Here is a 23,499-nt window from a genome sequence, read left to right as displayed (position 1 = left end):
TTCCTTTCACTAGAAAACAATTATTTTGGCAAACAAAAGGAAAGCAACAAGTAAATATTGAAGACAAAAAAGATAATTTGCTCAGAGGTTAAAAAAAATGAAGAAGAAAAGAAAAGAACAGGTGACATAATTGTGTTGTTGAGAGTCAAGAAATATTAATGTTCTTCTTCCTCTTTGTCAATCGGCTTATGTGTTTTATGGTTGTGGTGGAATAATGTGTTTTTAAATTGTAAAAATTGGTAAACACTTATTTAACTAGATTAAGGAAGAAATGGAGAATTGGTCTCTAATATTTGGTTTAAAAGCCAAATTGGTCCCTACAATTTTGATAAAAAAAATATGATTCTCAAAATTTCTGATTTTTGGTAAATTTAGGATGATTGTCGATATTCAATAGTATCTAACAGTCAAAATCAAATTGTCAATGATCAACAATATTGATGTTACAGAGATTGTTTTGCATGTGCTCTTTTGGTTTGTATAGGGAAGAAAATATGATAGTTAGTACAAAAATGAGTGCTGATGCTTTAAGCATTATTGTGGATGAGGAGCGACAGCTTCCTCAGTGTCTTTGAACACTAGTTGTAGAGTTTTGATCGAGCCGTGCTTGTACATGTAATTTTTTTTACCATTAAAGCAATGAAATCATCTTATCGTTTCGACAAAAAAAAAACAAAATTGATGTTACATTTTTTGTCTACATTGTTGAATTTAGGTTGAAATTGCATTAGTTGTATGCTAGGAATTATAATAAACCGATAGCATTTTGGAGAGTTTAACTCTTTACATATTGTTTTACTACTTTAAATGCAGTAATTTTTTGTAAGAGTTTTAACCTTATTTGATTAAAAAAAAAATTTCTGTTGCTTTCATAATATTCTATAGTTGTGGAGACAATTAGTAGATCGATGTCCCCAAGTGTCCATTTATTACAGATAGTACTGGATTGAGTAATCATTAAGTAACCATAGTCTTCTTTGTTTGTCGGGAGGAATTGAGGTTTAGGATGACGATTACATGCAAGCAAAGATAGAAGTCTTCTACTATTTCATCAAAAAAAAAAATAGTTAGCACAAAAGTTATAGTAAATTTACTGTTTCACTCTTAATAAATTTTTTGAATTCTTTGTTTTTCAAACTATATATATTTAATTACTATCAGAATAATAGTACAAGGTCTACATATATTTTCAGGGCCATGAAGGTTATAGTGAGAAAGAAGAAGGAAATTTTACAAAATTTAATGGGTGAAAATGTGAGAAAAAGTGAAAAACTACAAATTTTTAACCCTAATTTTTAATTTTTAAGCCTAATTTTTAATTTTTAAGAGTTGTGGAGAGGCAATTACTCGTCGTTGTAATGAATCGTTTGCAAACAAGTGGTACAAAAGAATTTGTTAGCTATAGTCCTACTCATCCATTTCTCCACAAAGAGAGCGTTTGTTTGCAAGGAAATAGTAAAGAAAGTTTTTTTTGGATTGGCAGCAAAGATGGAAAATTGTTAGCATTTCCTTGTACTTTCCTAATTTTGAAAGAATTTTGTTAGACATATGAATTTTAATAAGTATTACTAACTATCACTAACTTCTCAATTTTCTCTCAAACTTTTTCTTGGTAAACAAATGTGCTCATTTACCTTTGCCTCATTTTCTTGCACCTCATTTTCTCATATACATTTTCACTATTCAAAGATAAATATCACAAATAATATAAAGAGCTAGAACCCATTTTGATTGTGCCCTTGATTAAGAAAAATTCTCATGAAGCAGTTTATAACCTCTCAAGCTTAGTCTATCAATTGTCCTTTCATGATAATCCATGTGTAATTAGAGAAGCCTACCTATAAAAATGGTAGGCAAGCATTGGCAAGTGTGTAATAATTGTGAAGAGAGCAACAATCCCTGAATAGTAACAAAGAAACTGTTAAAAAATTATTGTCAAATTTGAATGCAAATTAGGACATCACCAATTTTTTTTTGTAATTATTTCATTTTCTTAATTTTTTCGACAGAGAGATTAGAGGAAGAGAAACTTACCTCTAGAGCAAAATGGGTGCAAACTATATACCCCTTGGATTTAACCAGGATAAACCTAGGACAACTGCAAGTATGCAGGAGGAAGCACTACTTTTTTGCATATACGTGCACAACCTAATAAATACATAAATCTATTAGGAGCTTAAGGATTTAAAATTGATTACAATACATGTTACATATATCAAGAAAAGTATTCAGTACCACAAAAATAGAATATTTTCCATATTCTGGATGAACAATGACCTTAAGATGAATTCCAGAAGCAAAAGTGTACAAGAAGTAAGTTATAACAGAAATCAATAAACACCAATATGCAATAAATTGTGAATAAAATTCTCAAAATATACACAAAAGGCCAAGATAGAATCCCATAGCTTTCAAGGAAACCTCATGTGTTACAACATAATCAAACATTTACACAGATGTACTACATATCTGTGAGTTTATTAAACCATACAACTATATCAAGTATGCAAAAGAAAACACACTGTAGCTGTGCCCATATGTACTTATTCCTGATAGATTATCTTTTGATCGATATATGTTTTCATGCAGCAATTCTTCAAGTATTTCTCCATTTCTATGAGGATAAGAAAGGAGAGATGCTCTGCTCATATCTGAAAAAGTTACTTGGATCAACTTCCTGCTTCACATGGGCCAACCTGTAGAAATTTTTCTTAAAATACTTCATACCCCAGACACTAGCTTGTGCAAAACTGGTGTTGCCTTCTCTGTTAGCTCCCAAATCCAGATCTCTATAATTCAGGTACGCACCCCTAGGAAATTTGGAAACAAATGGAGCCATGTATTTGTAAAGCCTTCGGATCCAATCTATGTACCTTTGAGAGTTTGCATTCTCCTCTTCAGTCCGATACACCAAGTGTTGAAATTGGTATATGTTTCCAGCCCTGTGTGGATATGGAATTTCAGTATCTGATATCTCAAACATCCTTCCACCAGATGGTGAAAGGATAAGCTGAGCTCTCTCAGCTTCTTCTTCGAAGAATCTTTTCCATAACCCTTCCAATGCAACTTCAGGGATTGGCTCCACTACGTAGTCTGATTTGGCTTTGTAATATGTTTTGGGGTATGGAGTGCTGCGTACCAAATCATTCACGGTTGATCCACTTGGAAGACCGGCAAAATAAACGGTAGACTCAATCTAGCTCATCTCTGTGCAGTCTTCTTTGCGCAATCCTAGCTCAGGGAAGCTTTCTTGCATCAGTGGTAGAAGCTTGGCAACTGTTCCCAAGCACAAAGATTGAAATGCAGCTTGAACTGTTAATTTTCCACCGCTCATCGCCTGTTTAATAAAGATTCTGATGAATAAGTCTGGATCAAGCCTGTACCCAATTTGTTGCCACTGGTGGACAAGCTTGGTTGCATTCTGTTCTAAAGTTCTGTTGACTGTAAAACCAGTAACTATTGATGGAACAGATACCAATTGGAGTCTATACTGGAGAATTACTCCAAAACTGGCTCCTCCTCCACCTCTAATAGCCTAGAAAAGATCTTCTCCCATTGATTTCCTATCAAGAATTGCTCCATCTACATTAACAATTTTAGCATCAAGGATATTGTCAGCAGCTAGGCCATATTTTCGTACCAATACGCCTTCCCCTCCCCCGCTAATGTGTCCACCAGCTCCTACGGAAGGACACGTCCCTGCAGGAAAGCCAAGATTGGGGTGAAAAGATAACATAACCGATGCTCTATTTTTATGATAACTGTTTTGCTGTTCCTAGATTTCTGGTAGTTAGTTCTGCTTTGAATTAGTCTAAGATAGATATATCTGTTGTAACAGAACAGATTCTCTAGGATGTATTTTGTGTTTAAATACCATGGCAATCGATAGGAAAGTGGTAAAGGGAAAACGTTATCTGCAAGCCTCTCTTCTTTCTCACCTCTATTCTACATGGTATCAGAGCCTATCTCATACGAGCTTAGGTTCTGATCCGCAACATCCATGGCAACTGGAAATACTCAGGTTGTTCTCCCAAATACTCATGACCCAAACAGTCCTCTAACCTTGGTCACCATCCACAACTCCATCAAACTTACCTCCACAAATTATCTCTCCTGGAAAACTCAGATCGAAGCCATCCTCATAGGTTATGACTTGCACAAATTCATTGACGGTTCGCATCCGTCTCCTCTAGCCACTATCACTGTCAACAACGCAGTTCCCCCAATCCTGCATATCAGACATGGCTGAGACAAGACAAGCTTCTGTTTGGAGCGCTGGTGGGCACGATTTCACCCAACCTTGTTCCGCTCGTTGCTCAGTCAAAAACATCTCATGATGCTTGGCAAGCCCTCGCCAACACCTATACTCATCCCTCTCATGGACATATCAAACAAATCAAAGACAACCTGAAGAACATCTCCAAAGGATCACAATCTATTACCGATTACATGCAAGCCATCAAGACCAAAGCTGATGAACTTGCCACCCTTGGAAAACCACTTGATCATGAAGACTTAATTGAAAAAGTTTTGGACGGTCTTGATGACACTTTCCAATCCGTCATTGATGCAGTCAATAGCCGCGACACGGTCATCACCTTTGACGAACTCCATGAAAAAACTCATCAACAAAGAGCTGTCCTTACGCAATTCCTCACCAGGTTTTCCAGCCTCTGCCCACCTCACACACACACAATGCTCAAATCAGCGGTCATCGGGCAATCACCCACCATGGCCTGCTCGTCCTCCAACCTTGCAGTCAGCTCCCAGTTACTCCAACCGACCAATGCGTCCATTTCTGGGCAAATGCCAGTGGTGCCGTGGTCAAGGTCATGTCGTCTCTCAGTGCACTCTCTTCCACCAACAATTTCCTCATGCATCACCACCATCACGCCCTGTCAGTTCACCGCCACTTCGTGCACCTCCTCCTTGGCAAGCTCAAGCTCATGTTGCTACCTCAAACTCCCCCTCACATGATCCTTGGCTATTGGACAGTGGTGCTATGCATCACATTACAATTAACCTTCAAAACCTCTCCTTTCACAACCCCTATACTGGTCCAGATGAAATCATGATTGGAGATGGCTCTGGAATTCCTATCACACACACGGGTTCAACTTCTCTTCCTACTCCTACTAACTCTTTCACTCTTTCTAATGTTCTTTGTGCTCCAACCATGAAACGTAATTTAATTTCCATTTCTCTGTTCTGCAAATCAAATAATGCCTCTATTGAATTCTTACCATCATCTTTCTTTGTGAAGGACCTTCAAACGAGAGCCATTCTCTTCCAAGGCCAAACTAAAAATGGCGTCTATGAGTGGCCCAACTCCTCGTCTTCATCACCATTGCTTGCTTTCTCCACAATAAAGACCACATACCCTGCCTGGCATCATAGACTTGGTCACCCATCACTACCGACACTCAAACACATGGTCTCATCATTCAATCTGGATGTCTCAAGTTCTTCCCCTCTCAATTCTCATTGCAATTCTTGTCATTGTAATAAAAGTCACAAATTACCTTTCTCTGTATCTACTTTATCCACTTCTTCTCCACTTGAAATTGTCTTCACGGATGTTTGGACTTCACCTGTTTACTCCATTGACAACTTTAAATATTATATTCTCTTTGTTGATCACTTCACAAAATATATGTGGTTGTATCCACTGAAACGCAAATCTGATGCTCGTAATGTTTTCATTTCCTTCAAGGCCTTGGTTGAAAAATTCTTCAACTGTGAAATCAAAACGCTTTACTCTGATAATGGTGGCGAGTATCAGGCCCTCTCTTCCTTCTTAACAATCAATGGCATCTCTCATCTCACCTCTCCCCCTCATACTCCTGAACACAATGGCTATTCTGAATGTCGCCATCGTCATATTGTTGAAACTGGACTTTCTCTCCTTTCTCACGCATCTATGCCTCTGATCTATTGGTCCTTTGCCTTTTCCACAGCCGTATACCTTATAAATCGTCTTTCGACACCTACTCTCAACAATGAGTCTCCATTCCTTAAACTTTTTGGCACTATTCCTAACTACAATAAACTTGGAAGTTTTGGCTGCCTCTGCTATCCCTAGCTCCGTCCTTACACCTCTCATAAACTTGAACCCAAATCAACTCATTGTCTCTTTGTTGGATATTTCTCTACTCAAAATGCTTATCTCTGTCTTGATATATCCTCCAACCGATTGTACACCTCTCGTCATGTCCGTTTTATTGAGTCTGTTTTTCCCTTTGCTAACTCTAATCTCACCCTCCCTCGGGTTACTTCCTCCACCACATCCGAATGGTGTTCTATGACTTTACCTGTCATTTCTTCTGTGTCCTCTTCCGTCCCAACACTCTCTCAACCCTAAGGACAACTTTCGTCGTCGCAACCCGCATCCAGTTCTGAATTATCACCCACCTCCTCACCTCCTACTCCAGCTGAAACTATATCCACAACCACCAACCCGACGCACTCATCTCCTCAAGGTATTATTACTCGGTCCAAACACAACATTCACAAACCCATTCAAAAACTCAACCTCAATGCTGAACTTTACCATCCCATCCTTGTGCCCACCACCGTCAATCAAGCCTTGAAAGACCCTCAATGGTGGCAAGCCATGTCCCAAAACTTGGTAGGGTGTAAATGGATTTTTCACATCAAGTATTTACCTGATGGCTCTGTTGACAGGTACAAAGCGCGTATGGTTGCCAAAGGTTTCCATCAACGCCCAGGGGTTGATTTCTCCGAAACCTTTAGTCCTGTCATCAAACCAACCACTGTACGTCTAGTTCTTAGCCTTGCGATAAGTCAAGGCTGGTCACTTCGCCAACTGGATGTCAACAATGCCTTTCTTCAAGGCACACTTTCAGAAGCTGTGTTTATGTCTCAACCTCCAGGCTTCATTGATCGTGATCATCCTCACCATGTCTGCAAGTTTCGCAAGGCCATCTACAGCCTCAAACACGCTCCACGCACCAGGTATCATGAATTACGCCAATTTTTGCTCACTTCAGGCTTTCATAACTCTACAGCAGACACCTCTTTGTTCATATTCAACACTCAAGGAGTTATTCTTTATCTTTTTGTTTACGTTGATGATATTATTGTTACTGGAAACACAGCTCAAGCTGTACATCAGTTTCTTCAGCAACTCTCTATGCACTTCTCCTTAAAGGATCTTGGAGACTTACACTACTTCCTGGGTGTTGAAACGTGTTGAAGATATGTGTAAATATTAGAAAAAATATGATTATAGTATCATGTATTAATTAGGTATCATATGATTATAGTATCATGTATTAATTAGGTATCATATGATTATAGTATCATATATTAATTAGGTAGTTACACTTGTGTATATATATGTATATTGTGTAGTCCAAAGGAATAAAGAAAAGTATTTTCTCTCCCTTTTTCTTAGTTTTCATGGTATCAGAGCCCTACCATCAAGGTTAGGGTCTTTGTCCGCTGCCAGAAAATTCATTAGTCATCATTCTGTTCATCTGGTTCTGTATAGGACACATCTGTGTTCTATTCTTCACTCTTATTTTAAAGAGTTCAGATCTGTCCTTTTTTTTGTTAATTCTGAACCCATGGCAGAAACGAAATCTGTCGTTACGTCTGATGTAGTTCCTGTGATGTCTAAGATCACGGACCACAAATTCAACAATTCTAACTATCTTGATTGGAGCAAAACGGTTCGTCTTTATCTACGAAGCATTGATAAAGACAATCATCTGACTGATGATCCTCCAAAAGATGGTTCAAGACAGACATGGCTAAGGGAAGATGCTAGATTGTTCCTACAAATACGAAATTCTATTGACAGTGAGGTAATTAGCTTAATTAATCACTGTGAATTTGTTAAGGAGTTAATGGAGTATTTAGAATTTTTGTATTCTAGTAAAGGGAATATTTCTAGCATATATGAGGTGTGTCAAGCCTTTTATCGTGCAGAGAAACAAGATAAGTCCATCATGACTTATTTTATGGATTTTAAGAAAACTTATGAGGAGCTTAATATGTTATTACCGTTTAGTTCTGATGTAAAAGTTCAGCAAACTCAACGGGAACAGATGGCAATTATGAGTTTTTTGGCTGGTCTTTCACCTGAATTTGAAGCTGCTAAATCTCAGATTCTTTCCAGTCCTGAGATCTCATCCTTGCAAGATGTGTTTAGTAGGGTGTTTCACACAGAGAATACCCAGTTTGTTCAGTCCAGCAGTGCTCTTGTTGGTCTTGAAAAACAGCAATACAAAGGTGGTAAAGGAATTGACATTCGGGGACAGAATGCAGAAGTGGTTGTGTGTCACTGTTGTCATAAGTCGGGTCATATGAAGCGTGATTGTAAGAAATTGCAGTACAGGAACCAGAGAACTCAATCTGCACATATTGCCTCTACTAATGATGTTATTAACCATGAAAAGTCTGTTACGATCTCTGCAGATGAATTTGCTAAATTTTCTCAGTATCAAGAATCATTAAAGTCTTCATCTACTCTCGTAACTGCCATCGCTGAGTCAGGTAAACCAAACACATGCCTTGTGTCCTCGTCCTCCAAATGGGTAATTGATTCTGGTGCCACAGATCATATGACAGGTAATTCTAGTCTATTTTCTACCTTTCAACCACACACATCCGCACCTACAGTTACCTTAGCTGATGGGTCAAAATCTCGTGTTCTTGGATCAGGCTCAGTTAACCCCACTTCATTAATCTCATTGTCATCTGTCTTAAGTTTGCCTGAGTTGTCTTTTAATCTAATTTCTGTGAGTAAACTTACTCGTGCCCTCAATTGTTCTGCCAAATTCTTTCCTGACTATTGCTTGTTTCAGGATCTGACGACGAAACAGATTATTGGTAAAGGGCATGAATCTGGAGATCTTTACATTCTTGACACACAGATACCAAAGTCTATAGCTTGTTCTGGAATTGTAACTCCATTTGAAGCACATTGTAGGTTGGGTCATCCTTCTCTCCCATTGTTAAAGATACTTTGTCCACAATTTCAGAGTTTGTCTTTATTAGATTGTGAGTCTTGTCAGTTTGCCAAACATCATCGTATTAATCTGAGTCCTAGAGTCAATAAACGAGCGGATGCTCTTTTTGCATTAGTTCATTCAGATGTTTGGGGACCTAGTCTAGTCATTTCTAAAACTGGATTCAAGTATTTTGTTACTTTTGTTGATGACCATTCTCGTATGACTTGGTTATATTTAATGAAAAATCGGTCGGAGTTGTTTTCTCATTTTTGTGCTTTTTGTGCTGAGGTCAAGACTCAATTTAAGCGTTCTGTACAAATATTGCGAAGTGACAATGCCAAAGAATATTTATTCGCACCTTTTCAATCTTATATGGTGCAAAATGACATTATTCATCAAATCTCTTGTGTGGATACACCATCCCAAAACGGGGTCACAGAACGAAAGAATAGACATTTGCTCGAAACTGCAAGAGCCTTATCATTTTAAATGCATGTTCCTAAACATTTTTGGGCTGATGCAGTGTCCACAGCTTGCTTTCTAATTAATCGTCTGCCTTCATCTGTTCTGAATGGTGGGACTCCTTATAACACTCTTTTTTCAAATAGACATTTGTTTCCCATCGAACCTAAAATCTTTGGGTGTACATGTTTTGTCCGTGACTCTCGTCCCCAAGTCACTAAATTAGACCCCAAATCATTGAAATGTATTTTTCTGGGTTATTCCCGTGTCCAAAAAGGATATAGATGTTATTGTTCTAGTCTAGGCAGGTACATTGTGTCAGTTGAAGTTACTTTTCTTGAAAATACACCTTTTACCCCATCCTCATCTCATTCATGTCAGGAGGAGGATGATGATTTGTTAATCTATACTATCACATCCTCAAGTTTTTCCCTTGCTAAACCTCCAATTACTCAGGTATATTCTCGACGACAAAAGTCTCCTGATGCATGCCCTGAACCAGTTCCTTCGTTACTAGATCCTGTCTCAAGTGATGATCTTCCTATTGCTCTTCGCAAAGGTAAGCGTCAATGCACTTATCCTGTGTCTTCGTGTGTATCTTATAATCATTTACACACCTCTTCTTGTTCCTTTATTACATCTATTGATTCTATCTCCCTTCCTAAAACTGTTCATGAAGCCCTATCCCATCCCGGATGGCGCAATGCTATGATAGAGGAGATGAATGCTCTAGATGGTAATGATACTTGGAACTTAATAAATTTACCTGCAGGGAAGAAGACTATTGGGAGTAAGTGGGTTTTTGCAGTTAAATTCAATCCTGATGGGTCGGTTGCTCGGTTAATTGCCAAAGACTATGCCCAAATCTATGGAGAAGATTATTCTGGCACTTTTTCCCCTGTTGCTAAGTTAACATCTGTCAGGTTATTCATTTCTATGGCAGCCACTCATAATTGGCCTTTGCATCAACTAGATATCAAGAATGCCTTTCTTCGTGGAGACCTCCAAGAGGAAGTTTATATGGAGCAACCACTAGGGTTTGTTGCTCAGGGGGAGTTTAGGAAGGTTTGCCATCTTCGAAAGTCCTTGTATGGACTGAAACAAAGTCCTCGTGCTTGGTTTGGAAAATTTAGTCAAGCAGTTGAAAGGTTTGGGATGCAGAAAAGCAAATCTGATCATTCTATTTTCTACAAACAGTCTGAAACTGGTATTATTTTATTGGTAGTATATGTGGATGATATTGTTATCACTGGGAATGATGCTGCAGGTATTTCATCTCTTAAAACTTTTATCCATAGTCAATTTCAGACAAAGGATTTGGGACTGTTAAAGTATTTTTTGGGTATTGAGATAGCAAAGAGTAGGAAGGGGATATTCCTGTCCCAAAGAAAATATGTTCTTGACTTACTATTTGAAACGGGAAAATTGGGAGCTAAATCAGTTAGTACCCCAATGATTCCTAACTTGCATCTCACAAAAAAAGGTGAATTGTTAGAAGATCCTGGGAGGTATAGAAGATTGGTTGGAAAGTTGAATTATCTTACAGTGACTCGTCCAGATATCGCGTATTCAGTTAGTGTTGTTAGTCAATATATGTCTAATCCTACTGTTAATCATTGGGCAGCTGTAGAACAAATTTTGTGTTATTTAAAAGGAGCTCCTGGACGTGGTATTCTGTATAAAAATCATGGTCATACTAGGATTGAGTGTTTTTCAGATGCTGATTGGGCAGGATCCAAGGCAGATCGAAGATCCACAACTGGATTTTGCGTCTTTGTTGGAGGAAACCTGGTCTCATGGAAGAGTAAGAAGCAGAATGTTGTCTCGCGATCGAGTGCAGAGTCAGAATATAGAGCTATGACACAATCGATATGTGAAATCATGTGGATAAATCAATTTCTAACTGAAGTAGGTCTCAAAACCTCAATGCCTGGAAAATTGTGGTGTGATAACCAAGCAGCTCTTCATATTGCATCCAATCCCGTATTTCATGAGCGAACAAAACACATCGAAATAGATTGTCATTTTGTTCGTGAGAAAATACAGCAGGGCTTGATTTCTACAGGATTTGTAAGGACTGGAGAACAATTGGGAGATCTCTTTACGAAGGCTCTGCATGGGGTTCGAGTTGATTACCTTTGTAACAAGTTGGGCATGAGCAACATCTATACTCCAACTTGAGGGGGAGTGTTGAAGATATGTGTAAATATTAGGAAAGATATGATTATAGTATCATGTATTAATTAGGTATCATATGATTATAGTATCATGTATTAATTAGGTATCATATGATTATAGTATCATATATTAATTAGGTAGTTACACTTGTGTATATATATATGTATATTGTGTAGTCCAAAGGAATGAAGAAAAGTATTTTCTCTCCCTTTTTCTTAGTTTTCAAAACGCTCTCCCATGACGATGGTCTGTTTCTTAGTCAACGAAAGTATATTGTTGATCTTCTTCAAAAAACTCGGATGACTGAAGCAAAACCAGCCACTACACCTCTAGCAACAAGTCCGCCTCTTACCTTGCATGTTGGTACTCCCTTATCTAATCCTACAGAGTATTGAACCATTGTTGGAAGTCTTCAGTACCTCTCCTTGACCCGTCCAGACATTACTTACACAGTCAATAAACTTTCTCAATTCATGCATCAACCAACGAATGAACATTGGACGGCTGTCAAACGCTTACTTTGCTATCTTTGTGGCACGTTAGATCATGGCATAACACTTCGTCGTAAGTCATCTCTTACTATTCATGCTTTCTCCGATGCCGACTGGGCTGGCAACAAGGATGATTTTACTTCCACCAGTGCTTACATTGTTTATCTCGGCCATAATCCCGTATCTTGGAGCTCCAAGAAACAGAGAACTGTTGTCCGATCTTCAACCGAAGCTGAGTATCGATCAGTTGCTGCCACGGCCGCTGAACTCCGATGGATTTGTTCTCTCCTCACTGAACTTGGCGTTTCTATTCCCCATCAACCGGTGATTTATTGTGACAATGTTGGAGCCACAAACCTTTGTGCCAATCCAGTATTTCACTGGCGTATGAAGCATGTTGCCTTAGACTATCATTTCATTCGTGAACAAGTACAAAATGGTCTCCTTAGAGTCTCTTATGTCTCAGCTTCTGATCAGCTTGCTGATGTCCTCACCAAGCCCCTGTCTCGTCAACAATTCACCATGGTTTTGAACAAGATTGGACTCACTCCACCACCGTCCATCTCGCGGGGGCATGAAAAGATAACATAACCGATGCTCTATTTTTATGATAACTGTTTTGCTGTTCCTAGATTTCTGGTAGTTAGTTCTACTTTGAATTAGTCTAAGATAGATATATCTGTTGTAACAGAACAGATTCTCTAGGCTGTATTTTGTGTTTAAATACCATGGCAATCGATAGGAAAGTGGTAAAGGGAAAACGTTATCCGCAAGCCTCTCTTCTTCCTCACCTCTATTCTACATGGGGCTCTTCTCAGCAATAGCATGATAGATTTCGCCAAGACGTACTCCAACTCCAATCCAGGCTATTTTGCTCTTAGTATCGACAGATATTCCACTCAGATTCCTCATATCAACAACAACAAATGGCTGGAGATAATAGGAAATAGAAGAAAGGCCCTCGTAATCATGGCCTCCGGATCTAATTCTGATTTGTACGCCACTAGATTTTGCACAATTTACAACTAACTGGACGTGAAAATCGTTCAGTGGCGTAACTATGACCGAGGGCTTTCTTTCCATGGGAGATATAAATCTTATGTCCTGTATGGAAGATTGCAAAACAGAATTATAGGAGGAGTTTGTTGGTTTATACATGACTTGGGAGATTGAGTCATTGTTCTGAGAATGAAGACACTGAAGAAATCTATCATGAATTTGAGCCCTAGTGCTCCGCAACATTGAGAAAACAAGAACTAATGAACAAAGAAAAATGCATGAAACTTTGGTGCTTGGAGTAGTCTCCATTATTGGCAAGGTTCTTTAACGTATAGAATTAATGCACTGCACTATCCTATGAGCATGGCTATTTATACTTGTAACTTAATGATAGTTTATGCTCCTGATACAGTATTTACAGTTTTTGTAAAGGCTTCTTTTTCGAATGGATTGCATGCCGACAAAAATTCGAACAATCTAGTTGACTTAATATAGATCAATTGTAGGCCAGTTGTAGGCCAGTTGGTTTTTGTAGGCCAGTTGTAGGCCAGTTGTAGGCCTTTACTGGTTCAAATCGAACAATCTAGTTGACTCCATATTACTAGTTGACTTAATATAGATGGTTTTAATCAAAATCATCAGTTGGTTTTTCTGTTTGATCGGTTTTGCCCCTAATTCCATTACATCTGACTCTCAAAATTGATGGAAGTCCTCAAACTAAGCATTTTTTTGGTTGCGACAAATTATAGCTGAGGGGTCAAAACTGTATAAAGGCAATAATTTAGGGGCTGTTCAGAAAGTTTCCTTGTGTCACAAACTTATCTTCAATGTGCATCATTGTATGCCTCTTATGTTTGAATTATTGCATTGGATTTAGAATGAATGTCACATTTGTGTTTAAAGATGAATCCGTGCACAATTTTTACATAGAGGAGAGGGTTTTATAAATTTAAGAAAGAATTGTAAATAAAAATGTGTACTTTGTAAATTTTTAAAGGGATGAAAGTTGAGAAATTTTACAAAATTATGAGGATGGAGGGGCCAATAGGTGCTTTGACAAGAATTCAAGGGAGGCAAATAAGTTGCAAAAGTGAAACTAGTCTCATACTTTAAACCTATAAGGCTATTATACAATTTTCTAGAAATTGATGAGGGACCAATTGCCATAACTTTGAACTTTCCCAATTTTTTTTTTTTTTTTTTGTCAAACTTGAACTTTCCCAATTAGTTTACTTGCAAATGCGTCTGAGTTTGGCATTACACAAGTAGGGAGTGAGGAAATTTCATGGCCCAAGATCAAAGAAATTAAAATCTTAGATACAAAGAAAGAAAGTGCACGAATAAATAGGACCCCGAAGGATAATAAATGAGGTAGGATTTGTGCCATGTGTGTGTACAAGAGGACTTAACATGGATTCTCAGTGCGTAAACATACATGCCTAATTATTTTTTTGAGTCAAATTTGTGGAAAAACCAAGTAAGTTTATCAAGGAATGTCAAGTTTCTGCAAATACTCGTCTTTATGGGAGAAAATTCAAAGTACCAAACTCAAGATATTGAGACATCGTACCTAGTACGGTTGGATGCGAATACTTGGCTTATGGGAGAAAATTATGAGTTTCAAGGTGTTCAAATCTATCGTTGCTCGTCTAACTAAACCCGAAACATTTCTGTAGTTGGATTTATAGTTTCAGTGCAAAACTTCATTAATGTCTTCTTTAATTTCAGCATTAATTTGAATGGTGGGAGGGGCACTTGAAACCCGTCCCTACTAATTAATTTTAAGGATTTTGACCTAAAAAATTAACAGTGTTTGAGAAATCGAAATATGCAATGGTTATTTATTAAGATAACTACTCATTTTTCTATCTTCTCAGTATAATTTGACTAAAAGAAAAATATAATTTGACTATTCTCTAGTATTAATATCTATGCAATCATCTAGTTGTTTTATTTTTATTTTTTAATAATTGAGTGCATGACCATTTACGGTGTGGTTGTAACTGAGAGGGATGTTTGCCATGTGTGTACACGAGGCTTCAACATGGATTCTCAGTTTGTCATCATAGTTTTGATTAAACTTACATGCCTAATTATTTTTGAGTTAGGGTTCTCTTTTCCCACCATACACTGATCGATGTCTAAGTAGATATGCCTAACTATCAAGCTTTTGAGCCAAATTAGTAGAAAAACCAAGTTATCTTCTGGCTGTATATATGAAACTTCTGCAAATACTTGTCTAAAAGAAGATAAAATTACATGTACCAAACTCAAGAAACTAAAGGGCCGCTTAGATTGGAGTTTTTGGGAGATTTTGTAGAAAAATACACTAGGGGTGTTTGGATATTAAAATTTTTTCAAATATTGTTCTGGATATTAAAATTTTTTCAAATATTATCCTGTTTATATCTCAAATATATTTTTTAATTAACTTTTTATCTTTTCAACCGTTTTTTTTTATTTCAAATATATCACATCATAAAAAGTAATATAATAATTATTCAAAAATAATATTTGAAATAATCTCATACCTAAACAAGTCACTGTAGTATTATGGTGTATGTGAAATGAAAAGTTAATTGAAAAATAATCCAAATTGTCTCTTCACTTATGTTGTGCTATTATATATAGAGAAGAAGGAGACATGAAGGAATGAGGCATATTGGGTTTAACTTCCGCTTGACGACATTAGCTAGAGATAATACTATTAATAGTTGGCTGCTTATCACATGTACATTTGTATAATAGGATGAGACCTTCTATACAGCAGCGCTTGCTTTCAGATTAGTCATTCATCCAAGGGTTCCATTAATCACTACAAGAAAACATGTTACTTTTAATTTCAGTCTATTATTTTGCTCTAGTTTGCACATCTCATAAGATCAACATAGAGTTCTCATATTTTGAGTTTACTGATGCTTTGGAATTGGAAGTGGAATGCCTGCTAATTATATGGTTATAGCATATTGTTGAAGATGGAGAAGACATTAATAAAGGCTTATAATGAAACCTCAAATCCAATTACAGAGAGGTTGGTTTCGTGTGTATTTAGACAAACAATGTAGATTTGAATCTTGATGGTTGACCCCTAGAAGGTCCTCGTGTTGCATTCCTCCCTCTATCGATGTTTCTTTGAAAAGGAATATTTATTAGTCTAATTACTTCTCATTTTATTCTTTTTCTAGACTAACTTGTCAATTAAATATGTATAAAAACCAATTAACGTGAACCAACTAAGTTTATCCATTTACATTTCAAACGTATCCAGAGTCTTGATTTTCTTTCTTCATTTCCTTCTTTTTCCTTCTTTTTTTTTGCTTTTTTTTGGGGGGATGGGGAAGACTTGTCCTTGTGCATATTAAAACCATTTTGCATTTAAGACGTTGTTAGTGATGCCTGCATTTTGACAGTTTTTTAATAGATTACCAAACTTATACGTTTGGGAAAGTTCAAACTAGTGGCAAATGGTCCCTCATCAAGTTTTAGAAAAGGGCAAATTACATTTTATCGCCCTGTAGTTTAGTGTTTTTTACATAACTCCTTATGATTTCATAAGTTATACATAACCCGCTTATGATTTGGAATAAAGTGTCAAAGTGATGGAAATAGTTATTCGTAACAGAACTTCTAAAAATATCGAAATTACCCTTATAAATACATGATACACTAATCTCGTATGATTTTTATATTTTACCGTATAATCCCCTTACGGTTTAATACTTTACCATATAACCCCCTTATGGTTTTTAAAATATATACATAACCCCCCTTGGTTAATAAATAATTTTCAATTTTACATAAAGGTATTTTTGATATTTTAGGTGACGTCGTTATTTTAGGTGATATTTTACATAAGAGTATTTTTGGTATTTTAGGTGATATTTTTGATATTTCCGTCATTTTGACACTTTAATCCAAATCATGAGGGGGTTATGTATAGATTTTAAAATTACAGGGGGGTTATGTAAAAAAATACTAAACCACAGGGGGGTAAAGTAGAATTTGTCCTTTAGAAAATTGTAAGGTTTTCAACTTTTTTCACTCTTACAACTTATTTGCCTCCCCTGAATTCTTGTAGAAGCACCTGTTTGCCCCTTTGTTCTTATAATTAATTTTGTAAAATTTGTCAGCTTTCACTCCGTCAAAATTTACGAAGTTCACATCTTTATTTACAATTCTAATTTCTTAAAATTTGTAAAAATCCTCGTCCTCTAGGTAAAAAATCTACAGAGATTCATTTAGAACACAAAAGCAATAATTTAAACAATAATTTTTCAACTTGACCAGAAATGTGATACTTCATTATAAGTCCAAAGCAATAATTCAAACATGAGGCGTATACAATGACGAAGACAAGTCTTTAACACTATCAACAAGTCTATAATTGACAATTGTCCCCCTAAATTACCAGCTGGATCCTGACTTGTTCGCTAGTCCAAATTGAATTTAGGTATGAAAAATCAATTGATCTCATCCTTCAACTTGCCTGCCAGATTGCCTTGATTTTTATCAGTCTGCAATCCATACAAAAGTGCAAATGTAGTAGCAGGCGTACAAACTATCGTCAAATTGTAAGTATAAATAGCCATGCACTTAGAATATTGTAGTGCATCAATTCTTGAAGTTAAACCATAAGAACCTTGCCAAGAATGGAGACTACTCCGACCACCAAAATTTCATACATATTTCTTTGTTCATTAGTGCTTATTTTCTCAATGCCATGGAGCACTAGGGCTCAAATTCATGAGAGATTTCTTCAGTGTCTTCATTCTCGGAACAATGACTCAATCTCCCAAGTCATTTATACACCAGCAAACTCTTCCTATAATTCTGTTCTGCAATCTTCCATACAGAATATAAGATTTATATCTCCCATGGAAAGAAAGCCCTTAGTCATTGTAACGCCACTGAATGATTTTCACATTCAGTCAGCTGTTATTTGTGCGAAATCCAATGGCTTTCAGATCAGAGTTAGATCCGGAGGTCATGATTATGAGGGCCTTTCTTCTATTTCCTATTATCACCAGCCATTTGTTATTGTTGATATGAGGAACCTGAGTGGAATATCCATCGATACCGAGAGTAAAACGGCCTGGATTGGAGTTGGAGTACGTCTTGGCGAACTCTATAACGCGATTGCTGAGAAGAGCCCCAATCTTGGTGACGGGATTTTTGTATCATGCAAGTTTAATTCCGATTTTACACCCGTTGGACTGCAAGTATACAGGTCGCAATTGTAGTACAAGATGTGTATCGGGTCGATCCCACGAGGAGCAATTAAAACAATTATTAGATACTAATTTACTCTATTATTTAGACTTACAATTAATTTGAGCAGAAACTTCAGATTTTAATTCAACTACAAAAATTCTTAAATAGATAAATGCAATTTCACAATAGGAGTAGAATTCACTAAATATTAAGATCTAGGGATGTAGATTCCACTTATGATTCAAAAGATCTAAAATGAATTAATTCAACACTTGTTACTGCTCTTGTTTAACCAAGGATTCATTTCCAGAAATACCAAAATCACATTCTCATGATGATAATGGGTTAAAACAGATTAGTTTTTCCTAATCTCTTGGTAAATACTAAATCTGTTCTTATTTACACATGAAATGCAGATTTCATCCACTTGAATGTATTTCTATTCTCATGAATATACAACTCAAGTTCTACTTGTGTCATTCCATTATTTTTACCATTTCTCAATGAGTAAAAACAACTATAAACCTGTCATTGGTGATCAAGCATCCAACATACACAAGTAGATAAGTTAATACAAGACATAACAAGCATAAATCACAATCACTTCATATCATTTGGCCATAAGCTTCATCTACTCCCTAGATAAAGGAAATTAGCTACTCATGAATGATGAAACACTCATAACTTCATTAATGTAAATCATCAGGAATTACAAATACAAACAGAGTAAAGAAAGTCTTAGCCAAGATATGGTAAAGCCTTCCAAAAATCTCCTTTGTCTTGAACTAAGATGATTACAAGATGAAACCTCAATTGCCCCTTGCAAGTACCTAGCTAGAGAGACTATGTTTTTCTGTAAGAAGCTAAGCTACGAATGGTTGTTCTGACCTCTCCCCATATCTCTGCATAAAAAACACTCAAATGCTCCATTTTTCCAAGTCAAATTCTATCATTTGATTCCCAAATCTCCACTTTGTTAGCATATTCAAAAACCAATATTTTTGACTTGAAAATAAGCCACTTTTCTTGCCCTTTTGTCTTCTGAAGCATGTGCACCGAATTCCCTTGCATCTTATAGCTGGAAAGTGGTATGAACACAAGAGAATTGGCTGAGTCAAATTGCAGAATTTCGGCTATAAAATGCGCCTACACAAAACGCGGTTACAAGTCACGTTTTGTGTACTCGCGTATTCACTTTGACCTTACTTCATCTGCGATTTTCTCTATCATAAAGGCCAAACTAGCTTTTGTGCAAAACACAAAAGTTGTAGCCCTTTGAGTTAGCTTTCCAATGCTTCAAGAATCATCCAAATCGGAGCTTTGTAGCCTGAGATATGATCGAAATACTGTCACCTGTTCAAACCTCTGTTTTAACTTCCGACCACAGAATGCAGCTTCTGTATTCCAACGTTTTGCCCATGAAGATGGCAGAAATGGATTTCGATGTCTTCATACGAATTGTAGGTCTCTTTCTTAGCTTTAAAATGGTATAAAGATCACCTCAATCCGATAAGTGTAGCTCCAGATATGGTCAAAATACTGAAGAGTGTCAAAACTGACTTGTATTGCATTTCCTCACTTGAACGTTTTTCACTTCATTCTTCTTGTTGCCACTTGAATTCATCACCAAATCTCTATTTTTTTACCTCATTTGACATCCTTTGGTGATTGAATCATCCTTCCTACATAAAAATGAAGTTTTTACCATTAAAATCAATAGAAATGCAATATTATCCACTTTTACCAAAAATATATAATTTTACCAAAAACCTCTTTATTTTAATTATAAAACTAAATAATCAACTCAAAATTAACTAATAAAATGCACTTAAAAATACATAAAATAAACTCTTATCACTTGGCTTTCCTGCAGGGACGTGTCCTACCGTAGGAGCTGGTGGACATATTAGTGGGGGAGGAGAAGGCACATTGACGCGAAAATATGGCCTAGCTGCTGACAATGTCATTGATGCTAAAATTGTGAATGCGGATGGAGCAATTCTTGATAGAAAATCAATGGGAGAGGATCTTTTCTGGGCTATTAGGGGTGGAGGAGGAGCCAGTTTTGGAGTAATTCTAGAGTACAGACTCCAATTGGTATCCGTTCCATCCATAGTTACTGTTTTCACAGTCAACAGAAATTTAGAACAGAATGCAACCAAGCTTGTCCACCGATGGCAACAAATTGGATACCAGCTTGATCGAGACTTATTCATCAGACTCTTGATAACACAGGCAAGGAGCGGTCAGGGTGGAAACTTAACAGTTCAAGTTGGATTTCAATCTTTGTACCTCGGAACAGTTGCCAAACTTCCCACTGATGCAAGAAAGCTTCCCTGAGCTAAGATTACGCCGAGAAGACTGCACAGAGTTGAGCTGGATTGAGTCTGCTCTTTATTTCTCTGGTCTTCCAAGTGGATCAACCGTGAATGATTTGGAACGCAGCACTCCATATCCCAAAAATTATTACAAAAACAAATCAGACTACGTGGTCGAGCCCATCTCTGAAGTTGCATTGGAAGGATTGTGGAAAAGACTCTTCGAAGAAGGGGCTGAGGCAGGTGTGCTTATCCTTTCACCATCTGGTGGAAGGATGTTTGAGATTTCAGACTCTGAAACTCCGTATCCACACAGAGCTGGAAACATATACCAGATTCAGCATATCTCTTCCTGGACTGAAGAGAACAATGCAAATTCTCAAAGGTACATAGATTGGGTCAGAAGGGTTTACAAATACGTGACTCCATTTGTTACTAAATTTCCCAGAGCTGCATACCTGAATTATAGATACTTGGACTTGGGAGCCAACAGGGAAGGCAACACAAGTTTTGCACAAGCTAGTATCTGGGGTATGAAGTATTTTAAGAACAATTTCTATAGGTTGGCCCATGTGAAGCAGGAGGTTGATCCAAGTAACTTTTTCAGATATGAGCAGAGCATCCCTCCTTTCTCATCCTCATAGAAATGGAGAAATGCTTGAAGGATTAGTATATCATATGGTCATCTATCAGAAATTAGTACATATATACGAGTGCAACTACAGTTAGCTTGGGTCATAAGTGTTTTCTTTTGTATACTTATTATAGTTGATGTGTTTTAATAAACATAGAAATATGGGCAGATGCATCTTTGTTAGATGTTTAATTATGTTAGTGTTGTAACATATGCCATTCCTTGAATGCTATGAGGTACTACCTTGGGGTTTTAATTGTGTACGTATTATATTTTTCAATTTTATTCACCATCTGTTGCAAGTAGGGGTTTATTGACTTCTTCTATGACTTACTTCTTAGACACGCATTTGCTTGTAGAATTCATCTTAAGGTCACTGTTTATCTCGTGGAGTTGCAAAATATTCTATTTTTTATGGTCAGAATCATAGTACCAGTAGTTGCATTATTCATCAATCCTGTAGCAGTTCAACTAATGAAATTTTGGATTGCAAAACAAAAAATCAGAGATGAATTTTTGGATAAATGAAATTTTTTGGGAAGATATTTGGGCCAAATGGATACCCAAGTATTTTCCAATATTTCCCGTCAAATAATGGGTACAATTGAAATGCATCCCATTTTAAACTCAATATCAAATTACAATACCCATCCCGCCCAAAGTTCTTTTGGACATGGGTAACCCATTGGGACTTGGGACAAATTGCCACCTCTAAGCAGTTGACAGCCACCTTACTTTGGAGGTGTTAATTGCAGAAGATTCGGCTTCAGCCCTCGATTACACCTTTCATGACTAGAATGATAATGTCTCACTTGTCATGAATAATTAAAGAAGCAAGTCATACAGGTTAGATTTACCGTGACCGTGAAAGCCAATTTGTTTCACATAATTAGATCAGCTATTGCATGATAAAATAAAAGATATTGAATAGCTGGAGATGACAAATCCGAATAAGAGAATTAGTATTAGTTTGCAAATGAAATATGCAAATGTACAGTAAAGACTCTAAATGTAGAAATAGAACATGTAAATGTATACATGAGTGTTGAAAGACGTAAAATTGAGTGTTCTAATGAAAAAACAAGGTGGACTAATTGATCAATGATCTAACGCCGAATCTTGGTGTTAACCAAACGGGGATTCAAAGCCGGATCTCGATCGGAAAGGTCCTAAGTTTCCATTTTTTTCAACTGGCCTTGGATATGGTCAGGATCAATTAAGGATGTGCATCTTGATTCGATGATTTGAAAAACCCGATGATCCAATTTGAATCTGATTTGAATTAGTGGATATTCAATCTTATAGATCATATATATGGGGATCGGATCACAACCAGATTAAGAAGTTATGTGGATCGGATTCAGATATCATTTTTGTGCTCCGCTGATATCAGATCCTATGTCCACTAATTTATAATAGTTTCATCTCTTGTTTCTTATTTTTATATCTATGCCTTCTTTCAAAATAGGTTTTTTTTGCATATGGGGTCAACTTTTTTAAAATTTATGGATTAAAAAAATTATAGATGAAATATTGAATCTTATTTGTTTGAATTAGAATAAGAAAAAAAATGAAATTTACTTTATATTTCAACAAAAAAGTATTGATTAATTTTAGAAACTCATATGTAAGCACACCAAATTACTTACATGATATTTTTTAAAGAAATTTAAAAAATTAGATACGAATTGGATATCCGATTGATCCGATACGCATAATGCAGATATCCTAATATTTGCATTAGCTGATCAGTACATAGATCACAAATGATCACCCTGATTTTTACGGATAGGGTCAACAATTTGGTTCATGGATCAGATATCCAATCCACGAACACCCCTCGTCATAGTTATTAAAACTGTCAATTGAACCTGTGAGCTTGGTGACCCAGGCATCAGACAAGGTCGAGTCTCCAGTTTGACTAGACAAATAATTTTTGTCTTTTTTTTTTTTTAACAATTATGGGTCTTTGTTTGTGAAACAATGTGTATAGATGCATTTGTCAAGATTTGTGCATTATATCTGCATTTAATTGTACATAAGACTTTACCACTTGGTTAGTTTTTATTTGACAATTAATCTGTTTTGAGTTATAACCCAGTTATGGTAGGTCGCAGGAGCCAATCCATATAAACCACTCTTTTGGCACAACATGTATGACAATAACATGCATGTGGCTCAACTGGCTCTCCAATGCAGAAAGCCAGCTATTGAAATTTGAAACTTTT

At 36.6% G+C, this 23,499-nt stretch overlaps 2 pseudogenes; one reads left to right on the top strand and one right to left on the bottom strand.

Annotated features, from left to right (window-relative positions):
* Positions 1 to 2,614: 2,614 nt before the first annotated feature.
* On the bottom strand, positions 2,615 to 13,417 carry LOC140038585 (tetrahydroberberine oxidase-like; annotated as a pseudogene).
* Positions 13,418 to 17,736: 4,319 nt separating this feature from the next.
* On the top strand, positions 17,737 to 21,331 carry LOC113737752 (tetrahydroberberine oxidase-like; annotated as a pseudogene).
* The last annotated feature ends 2,168 nt before the right edge of the window (positions 21,332 to 23,499 follow it).

The sequence above is a fragment of the Coffea arabica genome, chromosome 3e, assembly GCF_036785885.1.
Source record: "Coffea arabica cultivar ET-39 chromosome 3e, Coffea Arabica ET-39 HiFi, whole genome shotgun sequence".
NCBI lineage: Eukaryota > Viridiplantae > Streptophyta > Magnoliopsida > Gentianales > Rubiaceae > Coffea > Coffea arabica.
Note: the sequence above shows the minus strand (reverse complement) of the source record. Positions and strands in the feature narration are given on the sequence as shown.